We start from the raw sequence: 11,861 nt of genomic DNA, 5'->3' as shown, positions 1-11,861 counted from the left end.
ACAGGGAAGTCCTGATGCTTCTGAGAGGCTCCCATCTCCTGATTCCTGTATGTAGAAGGATCAAATCAAGGTTGTCTCTTCAGGGAAACCAGTAAACACCTACCCAGGATTCACTGAGCACTCCAAAGGACCATGTATTTCTTCTTTTTTTATACCAAGGGACAGCTTCTTTCTCCCCATCTCTGATCTCTTCATCCTCTTTGTTCTCCCTCCCAAATGGTTGTTTACTCTGAATTAGAGGCCAATTAGTAAACCCTAGAAGTACTGGAGGATTATCTGAGAGGCAGGTGCTGACACAACAACACTTGTGACCTCACAGAAGGAGCTAGGGCTCTCCAGGTTACAAGAGATTTTTCAGGGATGTCCTAATGATGATGTCTCCGAGAAATGCAATGGCCTACCGGCTGAACAGCTTTCCTTACATTGACCTGTTTCAAAAGTGCCTTTTCCAGGAGAGTCTATTGTGACACAGTGGAAAGCTTTGCATACTACATCTCTCTAAATCTAGAGACTTCTCTTTTCATCATTAGTGGTTACATGCTCTTAAAGGAGAAAGATTGTCAGGGGCTTGGCATGGGTAGAAATGATTTAGGAACATAAAGTATAGGAGATTCTTCTATATAATATTTTTATTCTGAGGTTCATTCCTGTACATAAAGTTCAATTTTCTAGGTTTTCTCTGTTTCCCAATGGGTAGTATTTTTTCTATGGACCATTATTTTATTGAATATTGTATTACAGGAATGTGATCATGTTCTAGTTTTTTTCTCTTGCTTAGTACTGAGAAAGGTGATACCTAATACTGTATTAGAAAAAATATTACATAGTATCCCTAAAGAAAACAAATTACTCTCAAGGCCAACATAACTTCATAAGTAAGTGGTTTGAATTTACAGAGAAATGGGTAAGTATTGTATTATTTATCTTTAAAAGTACTCTTATAAGAATCTTTAAAGAAACAGAAATCTAAACATCTGTATAAAATTGTGATATCTGCTTTTAATGATCAGAATGCACATCTGTGATTGGCAATTCTTATTAAATCAATCAGGACCCTGAGGGTAAAACTCAGTCAGAAATCTGTTATCAACAGTACAGCCTTTGTGACAGTCATACCATTAGCCTGTGCTGCCATTGTTCTTGATCCCTGACCTTAAAAGTTCCCAGTCTTTCTGAATCTCAAATTGTTCCATAAATTGTTTTTTTTTACATCAGAGTCAGTAGGGAAACCATCTTAGTGAGCTTCACGAACAATTTTATTTTTCCAAATGCTTTTTATGGGTTGTGGTCGTCGCTGACCATTCTACATTTCCTCGGGCAATGATGGAAGCACTAATCTGCCCCAGAATCAATTCCAAAAGACCTTGACCACTGTTCTTGCAAATGCTAATGGTGCTGCCCTCTGAGCGGTGGGAAGCTCCATGAGGATTTCCATGCACTTCTTAGATTAAGATAGATATGAGTGCAATAACCGAGTGACACTCTGCATGAAGTTCTAGTTGGGTTCATGACTCACCAAGGTCCAACGAGGCTGTGCTGAAGGCCATACCCCAGGAGTTCAATAGCTCTGTGATATTCCTCCTTCACAGGCCTTAGCAATACTCCTTGTCAGAACTAAATTTGAACCATGCTTTCACCTTGGATAGAATTTCAAATACTGTACTGAGTAGGGAGTGTGGGCATCCTTACATAGTCCTTGACTTTAATGGAATTGCTATACGTTCTTTTCCATTTAGGTTGATGTTGGGTACTGTCTTGCTGTCCATTGCTTCTATTAAGTTTCTGCATAGGATTGGTATCCCTGATCTCTCTGATGCTTTTTTCAGCCGTAATGAGATTATCATGTGATATTTTTCTTTCAGTTTCATTATATAGTGGATTATATTGATAGATTTTCAGAAATTGAACGGTCTCTGCCTCCCACTAGAAATTAATAATTGCACAGCATAACCTACAGAAGGGATCTCATATTCACACACGTACTCTAACCCTCTCCAAAAAAACATAACAAAAACATGCAAACAAAAAAACCATGCACGCTACAGAACAGATCTAATACTCACACACGCACTGAAACATCCCAATTAAAAAAACAAAAACCAAAAAACATGCAAGCAAAAAAAAAAAAATACAGCTCCCGCAACATCAAAATAGCATGAACTAAGTATGAATTTTCATTAATACCTTTAAGCATTGATGGCCTCCACTCAAAAGTAAAAGGACACAGGCTAATACAGTGGATTTAAAAAGAGGATACATCCTTCTGTTGCACTCAAGAAACACAATCCAGCAACTGAGATAGACACAACCTCAGACTAAAGGGTTGGAAAAGGTTTTCCAAGCAAATGGATACAAGAAACAAGATGGTGTAGCCATTCTAACTTCCAGCAAATCAGACTTTTAACCAAAAGTAATCAAAAGAGATGGGGAAGGACACTTCATATGCATCAGAGGAAAAATCCACCAAAATGGCATCTCGATTCTGGATGTCTATATGCCAAAGACAAAAGCAGCAACATTGGTGAGAGAAATATTGCTGAAGCTTAAATATCACATCGAACCTTAAATATTAATAGTGGGGAACATCAATGTCCCACTCTCACCAAGGGCAGGCCATTGAGACAGAAACTAAAAAAAAGAAAGTGATGTAACTAATACAGGGTTCAATTAAATTGACCTCAATGATATCTACAGAATACTTTACTCGAACACAAAAGTCCACTTTCTTTTCCTAAAAACTTCCTTATCTTCATCTGATCATGTTCTCCCACCCTAAACGAGCCACAATGGATACAGAAAGACTGTGCTAACCATTGGATCTATTCAGATCACCACGGATTAAAAGTGTACTTCAACAATAAGAGAAAGTGTATGAACTCATAGAAATTCAATAGCTTGCAACTGAAAAAACACCAGTTCAGAGAAGACATGAAAAACAAAAAGGGTTCCTAGAATTTACTGAAAATTAAGGCACAGCTTCTTCAAACTTAAGGGACATAAGAAAGCAGTGCTAATTGGAACTTGCATAAGCAGCACAGGGCACATTCTAAAGAAACTGGAGAGACCACACACTAGCAACTTCCTAGCACACACTAAATTTCTAAAATGAAAAGAAGCAAATACATATTAAAGGAGAAGACAGCAAGAAATGATCAGACTCGGGGTGAAAGTGATCCATCAGAAACAAAGAGAATACAAAGATCAAAAAAACAAGAGTTGGTTCCTTGGGAACATCAACCTGACAGACAAACCCCCAGACAGATAATGTAATAGGTGGAGAGACAGCATCTATATAACTAAATCAGAAATAAACCAGGGAACCATATCAATGGACACTGATGAAAGTCACAGAAAAGTTAGGTCTCACTTCAAAAACCTGCTGGCTCCAAAATTAGAAGCTCTGAACAAAGTGGATGACTGTGTAGACTGATTACACTGACCACAGGTAAATACAGGTAAGATAAACTATGTAAATAGCTCTACAACACCTAAAGAGACAAAAACAGTAACTAAGTTTACCCACTGAAAGAGCCCCAGGGACAGATTGATTGAGAGCACACTCCTACCAGAATTTCAAAGAATTCTCAACCTACTCCAAAAAACAGAAACAGAAGGAAAATGTCAAAATGATTCCATGACACCACTGTCATCCTGACACCTAAATAACAAACGACACAACAAAGAAAGAGTTTCAGACAAATTTCCCTTACGAACATTGGTGGAAAAAAATACTTGGTAAAATGCTCGAAAATAATATCCAAGGGCATATCAAAACTGCCATTCAGTGCCATCATGTAGGCTTCCTTCTGAGGCTGCAGGAGTGGATCAATCTATGAAAAACCATCAAAGTGATCCACCATATAAGCAAACTGAACTGAAAAAGAAATTCTGCCCTCAGCATTTCCCATTAACGTGCAAGCTCCACTTGGAGTTAACTTTGTGGAAATTGCATACCATGCAATATATATGTGTGTGTGTGTGTGTGTGTGTGTGTGTGTGTTTGTGTGTATACATATATAAAATATTATTGTAATAAATTAATATATTAAATTGATATATACTAACATTATAATAATATAATTAATAATATACTATATTAACATATTAAATTGTTATATATCAAAATACTGATAATATACAGTAAATATTAATATACTCTATTGATATATTAAATAATATTTTTATAATAAATAATATTGCTATGTTATATTAATAGATTAATTTATTATATATTAATATCATGATAAATTGTAATTAATATTAAAATATTATGTTAGTATATTAAATTATTATATAGTAATAATACCATACTGCTCTTACCCTCTTCTGTCTCTCTACCTAACCACACTCTCAACACTCCAGTATCAACTTTCCCCTCTCTCTGGCTGTCATAGGCTCTAGCATTTACTGAACAGTTTACAGGGACAGAAGGTTCATATGTGATCTCTTAATCCATTATAGTGGTCTTTTCAGGGGCAACCTCCTTTGAGGAAGCAGATAAATATCAGGATACAAATAAAATTTGCTGGGGGAAGATCAAATCCGAATAATGACTTTGCATATCTATCCAGTGGATTCTGAGAAAATGGGGAATATTCTTCCTAAAGACCCACCTATACTACTCCTGGACTTATATCTGAAAAGACCTCTGCCATACCACTAGGACATGTGCTCCATCATATTCCTAGCTTCATTCTTCATAATGAGCAGAAACTAGAAATAACCCAGATGCCCCTCAACCAAAGAATTGCTACAAAAAATGTAGTTCATTTTCATTATGGAATACTATGCAGCTATGAAAAACAAGGACATTGTGACCATGTGGTGAAGTAGATGGAATGAGAAATTATTCTTCTGAATGAGGTAACTGAGACCCAAAGTAACATGTACATACTCACTTAAAAGATGGTATAAGCCATAAAGTACAGAATTCACACACTACGATCTATGGAACCAAAGAGGCTAAACATGAATAAAGACCCAAGAAAAATTCTTGAATTTCTCTCAGAACTAGGAATAAACTAATGAGAGGAAGCAGATGGAAGGAAAGGATTGGGTGGCTGAGGGGATAGGAAGGGAAATGGGGTTTGAGAATCATTTCTTGGGAGAGACGGGAAAGAGGGACAGAGGGTTAAGAGAATAAACTGAAATCAGTGACTGTCCAGGGTGGGTGCTATCTGTATGATTTGCCTGCAATCTGGGATGGGTGAGGCTACCCTGGCGTCCATGAGGGTGACTTTAGTTGAGACTCGTAGCAATGGGGATATGGATACTGAAATATTCACTTTCCATAGCCAAAGAGCACATAAAGTGGAAGGATACGGACACAAAACCACCCCAAAAATATTGTCCCAGAAATTGCCCTTTCTAAAATAGACACAGGGAAAGAGATGGAAGAGAAAATGAGGGAATGGCCAAAAGATAATTGACGGGTATTGATATTTATCCTATGAGAAAAGGGCAAACACTGACATTAATAATGGTCCTTTCTTGTGTTTGAAGACAGGAAGGCAGTGTTATTGTCCTCTGCAAGGCTCCACCGAGCAGCCGACTGACACAGAAGCAAAGGCACACGGCCAAATATCGGATGGAGCTCAGTGAGTCTCACTGAAGAGCTGAGGGAAGGACTGAGAGAGGCAGAGGAGCACAATGGTATTCACGTGGGTTCACTAAACCTGTTGCCTCTCTGTGGATACTGTTCTCCTACCCGGGCTGCGTTTTCAGGACCTGGTGGGAGACGATGAATCTAGTCCTGCAGAGACTTGATGTGCCAGGGGAGAGGGTGCACCCAGGGGGGTCCTCCATTCTCTCAGAGAAGAAGGGGAGAGGAAGAGGAGGGAGTGTAAATGGTGGGAGCCTGGAGGAGTGTGGTGACAGGGCAGCATTCAGGATGTTACCTGGTGAATAAATACAACCATTCTAACAGGGGCGCATGGATGACATCACGGGGACTGGGCGTGACATCATGGGTGTGGGAAATGATATCACAGGGATGGGGGCATGATATCATGAAGCTTCATGGAAAATAGTTGAAACTAGAAAAAAAAAAAAAAAAAAAACAGCCGGAGAGGGAACTGAGACCTAGAGACACAAACATGGCGGGCGTTTACCTATGGATGGTACCATCTGTGAGATAAATCTTACTCTATCTACAATCCACATTGCAGAGAGAACACAGGAAAGGATAAGGCCAGTGAGGGGGAAATCATCGACCTCTCTGAAAGGAAGACTGGAACAGATTCTGTGGGTGAGTGCAGACGACTGAGGACAGGAGCAGAGGGTCGGTGGGGAAGATGGAGCGAGGTGCAGAGAGAACCGGCTAGAATTAGGGGACATACGGTTTAATGCAGATTCGATGGATGCACTGGTTAATTCATGGCATCTAGAGAACAACCTCCAGAGGATTTAATCTGGTAGAGAATGCAGAGTCACAACATTCAATCCTTTGAAATCAAGCAAGTGGGACCTCAGGGTTGGGGATGGGGCACATTCAGTAGAGTCGGTTTCTGAGGAGGTCAAATGGAGATCTCTGAACAACAGACCAATGCTGGGACAGAGATTATAAAAGCTCAAGCAAATGAGGCCTTCCTGGTATCTTAAGCCTCCATCGATGTAAATGCACCCGAAAAACCCTTCCGCCTCTCCAAAGGTTGTGTAGCCTTTGTTCAACCTGAGTAAAATATATGCACACAGCGTGTCCCTGAATACCTTCTAATACAGTTGTGACACTGAATACCTTCTAGCAACCCCCAACTCACTTGCAGGCAGATCAATATTCTGTTGACCGTTTAGTTCCTGGGGCCACTTCATGCTTTTGCACCTGGACACTCTAGGAAGCATATATATCATAGATGTGTGTGTGTGTGTGTGTGTGTGTGTGTGTGTGTGTGTGTGTGTGTGTGTGTTAGTCATACACAAGCTAACCATCCTCACACACAGACTGTCTGGATTGCTTTTCGTTTTGGAATGTTGGCAAATCTTTCTCTTGTCCTAAGAAAAGACTACCCTGGTTAACAACTCTCTATGTGAAGTCGTGACAGGTTGAGTGATTTTCATGTATGTGGAGTCGGTACTAGTGAAAATTGCTTTCATGGATACAATAACCCTTGAAAAACACATCTCAACATTTACTTTCCTTAGTCTGTGATCCTTGAGAGGATTATTCCATTATTATTATTATTATTATTATTATTATTATTATTATTATTATTATTATTATTACCGTCGTCGTCGTCGTCGTCGTCGTCGTCGTCTTCGTCATCGTCATCATCATCATCATCATTATCATTATATATTACTATTATTATTGTTATTATTATTATTCCAGGATTATTCCATTATATTATTGTCTGTGCTGTTACCAGTTTGCTAATGTTCACTGATGGCAGGAAGTTTTTGGTTCATGTGGGTCCCACTGGATGGCCATGTTTTAGTTCTTGAAACTGAAAGTTTTATTTACATGTACCCAAGAGCAAATACATGCAAGTACAGAAAGTTTCTTGGTCTTCTACATGAGAGTGACACCCTCACGTCGTCCTTCATCTATTTGAGAAACAGAATTTAGATGACCAATCAAAGGTTGGTGAACAAAGACCCAAGTTAGGGAGAAATAAGACAGTTTTTCACAATATGTCAGGCTCTGGTGATTAGTAGACATTACATAGCCATCTTTCATTCAGAGCAGGAATAATCAAAATTATTAAATAACAGTAGGCAGAACTTTTTAACAACATATGTATGCTGGCTAATTTAAATTCCCTTATTTTGTCTCTGGAACATTATAGATTCTCTTTCAGGTTCTTCTTGAAATTCTTTGAAGATGTGAAAACCGGTATGTGTTTATCTGTACACATTCATAAAGCATGGCCGTTGTTCTAGTTAAGGACAGACGACAGGACTGTCAAGACACAGACTGACTTTCTTGCCAACGGAATAAATCTTCAGGTTCACGGAGGCAGATTCGGACTTAGGTGCAGATGTTTAAAATCCCCTGAGAATGCTTCCTACAGCTACCATTTCCTATATGTGGTAATATCCTAGGATGTGCGTTTGTTCTTTGCATTTTGTTTCAAGATCTACAAGAAAGTTTTATTGCGTATTCTATTTGGAGATGTTGTCTTTTATCTTTTCTATCAATGTATTCTGGGTTGTAGACTCTCAGGCATTTCCCGAACCATCCCTCACAGCAGGGGCTGCAAATGAGATGAGTCTTCATCAGGAATAAAGGAAAGAAGACAGGTAAGGTAATAGATGACTCCCTGATGAATTTATCCCCTGTGAATCTGAGTTGACTGTTGTCATCAACCTGTATATCTATACTTTAACTTTACAACAAAATACACTCACATGAGATTAGCCTTTGTACTTTTCATTGTGTAAATATTTGCAATAAAGAGAGTTTTCAAAGTAATAAAGTTGTGTGATGTGTGTAACTCATTTAATAGATTCTCCTGTATAATTTAAAAGAATATATAAATGGTTTTCCTTCATGTTGTATGTAATGAAGACAGTGTCTCTTCTAACAATATATGTAGTAATTTTCACCTCTATAAAATTTAATATGTTCATATCTTGCCTAAACATACACCACAATTACTTTTGGAATACTTCCTATATTTACTCAGTGTTATTTCTTAAATATTGACTTTAAAATGCATTTAGCAGAATAGATATTGAGGCAGAGGGAGGGAGGGAGGAAACTGAATGGGAGAAGAGGTAGAGAATGAATGTGTAGGAGGAATTACTTATAGTGGGTTTGGAGGAATTAGGTATAGTGAATGCAGGGAAAAGGGAATGGAAATCACAAGTGTGGGGTGCGCATCTCTAGGAAGTGCCAGGGACCATGGAAAGGCGAATCCCCAGGGTGTCTATTGGGGTGACTCTATCAGTGGGGATACAGATCCTTAATTGGCCACTTCTGAAGCCAGGCATGACTCCCAGTGATGTGACAAGGAAAATCCACCCACAAAACCTTCAATCCAAAATGAGCACAGTCTACAAGATCTTCATAGACAAAGATAGATAGAGCAGACATGTTTGGAACGTCCAAACAATGGTTAGCACCGATTGAGACCTGCCCCGTGGGCAATCACCTATCCCTGACACATTAAAGATACTCTATTATGCTTGCAGACAGAATCCTAGCATAACTGTCCTCTGAGTGAATCCACCCAACAGCTGAGAGAAACAAGTGTAAAGATTCACTACCAAACATTAGCTGCAGCTTGGGGATTCTTAAAAAAAAAAAAAAAAACGGTGAAAAATCGAGGCCCAGATGATATGAGGGACTCCACAGGAAGACCAATAGGGTCAACTCAAGGGAACTCTTGGGGTTTGCCAAAGACTGAACCGTCAACCAGAGAGTGAACTTGTACTGAACCTGAGCCCCCAGGTCAGTGGGCTTTTTATGGGTTCCCCCAACAATGGGTGTTGGTGTACCCTGAAGATGGGCTGTAAAGTGAGAAAATAAATAAATGAATTTTTTTTGGTTCTTTTTTTTCGGAGCTGGGGACCGAACCCAGGGCCAAATAAATGAATTTTAAAGACACAGATGTCCCATCTATAGACAACTTGTTTGGGAAAACACAATTCTTATTGTTCGGTACCCACATGAAGACAAAGCCTGTGGAGTGCCTATGCCCTTAGTGGCCATAATACTTTTCATTCTGTTCTTCCATCAGAGTTCCAAGCTCTACCCATGGTTTGGCTAGTGGATGTCTGCTTCTGAGTCAACAGCTTAGTGGACTCTCTCAGAGGGAAGCCATGTAGACTCCTTTCTACAAGGATAAAAGAGTGTCATTTATAGTGTCAGGGATTGGTGCTCATCCATGGGATGATTCTCAATCTGCACTAACCATTGGGTAATCATTCCACTCTCTCTGCTCTATGCACGGCCCTTTCATTTCTTGTGGTCAGAATAAATTTTGGGTCAAAAGTCGGTGTCCCTATCATTCCATTTGGGTTGCTGTCTGGCTACAAGAGATGGCTTCTTCAGGTCCATATCACAGAGGCTGTGATTCTCAGCTAAGGAAACACCCATTGATTCTCTTACCCCAGCTCTCTGCCTCCTTCTGGATATGACCTCTGCCTCCCCACCCCATCCATCTAGGCTGCTGTGTCTGGACTCAGTAGCAAAGGATGTGATCACAGAGACTAGAAATGCAAGATTAGGAGATACCTGTGGGGTCCCCTCCTGCTCAGAGGAGAAAGGGCTGGGGGAAAGATTGTGTGAGGGGTCAACTGGAGGGGGGCCCTGTGCAGTATGTATAGTGAATAAGCAAACAAATAACTATAAATATTAGTCTACTTGAAGGTAAAAGCTGGTGTGTGTGTGTGTGTGTGTGTGTGTGTGTGAATGTGTGACTAAGTAAACTTGAAGGTAAGAAGAAGGTGTTTGTGTGTGTGTAATTAAGTAAACTTGAAGGTAAGAGCAATTGTGCATGTGTCTGTGTGTGTGAGTATGTCTGTGTGTGTGTATGTGTGTGTGTATATATATATATATATATATATATATGAAGGTAAGAAGCAGGTGGGTGTGTGTTTAATATTAAATTATCACATGTGAGAAAACCGTGGTCTATGCAGAAGACAGGTCAGCTTAGGCACTATATTAACAAAAAATGGCATTTGATGAAGATGAAGAAATGATTCGGTGATTAATAAATAGCATTATTTCTTCTTCCAGAGAACCCAGGTCCGATCCCTAGCTTCCAAGAGACACCACACAAATGTCTGTAATTTCAGCATCACGGAATCTCACACCGTCTTCAACCTCCTGGACACTAGGCGTGCATGTGTTGCACACGTGAACAAGAAGAAAAAACTCTTACATATTTACAAAAAAAGTATAAAAACAGAAGAGCAGTTCCTGGTTGATGTAATTTGATTTTCATGAATATTCATAGTGATGATCACAGTAAAATAAAACATTTTTTTGATCTATAATGCAATCAAAGCCACTTAAAGTTAATGATCACACGAGTCACTTAAAATGTATCTTTTAAAAAAATTGCAATAAAAATGTGCAGTAATGAAATTAAAATTTTATTCATATGCAAATTGGTAAACATTAATATTCTCATATGGATGTGAAAATAATACTTTCCACCTATTTGTTTGGCTTTTATAAATGTTGCAGTTTGTGGTTAGTTTGTTGTTGGTTTTTGTAGGAGTTCATTTCCAGGTATTAGCCCATAAACTCTATAAACTCATGCAGAATACACTACAGGAACTGAGGCTCTCTTGTGTTGAATCCAGGAAGATAGCTCTCTGTTTTCCTTCTTGTATGATCAAGTTTCTCTACGTACATTACAAGGATATTTTTGTTCTTGGATTCTTCCCGTTTTTTCAACCTGATAGCCGATAGCTGATAACTGGAAAATATTTAATTTTTGAAGATCATTTTAAAGCTATTTCCTGATTTCTGCATTATAAATGTTGTAGATTTTCAAATGTGTGACCAAATGAACAGCTATTCAGGGACTAAACATGTTTTATAACTACTGTTGTTTTGTCTTTTTGAAAGAAGAAATCTGAAAGGGATGGTGTTCGGAGTAAGGACTCTGTGGGGGAAAGCAGGAAGGAGGACAGCATTTGAGACATAAATTAATAAAATATATAAATACAAAAAGTAACGCAGAATGCAAACTATACAGGAAAATCAGATTTAATTGATAGGAAACAGTATGGTTTTATATATTAACCATATTCCTGATTTTATATACTTTAATCAATCTAATGATTAATTCTCAAAAATCAGAAAATTGAAAAAAAATGTTACAAGTAACACAGTAGGTTGTCCAAATCATAACAACAATGTTTCTAAAACAGTACACTTTCTATGCCTGTATCCAATCTAGAAA

The sequence above is a fragment of the Rattus norvegicus genome, chromosome Y (genome assembly GCF_036323735.1).
Source record: "Rattus norvegicus strain BN/NHsdMcwi chromosome Y, GRCr8, whole genome shotgun sequence".
Lineage (NCBI taxonomy): Eukaryota > Metazoa > Chordata > Mammalia > Rodentia > Muridae > Rattus > Rattus norvegicus.
Note: the sequence above shows the minus strand (reverse complement) of the source record.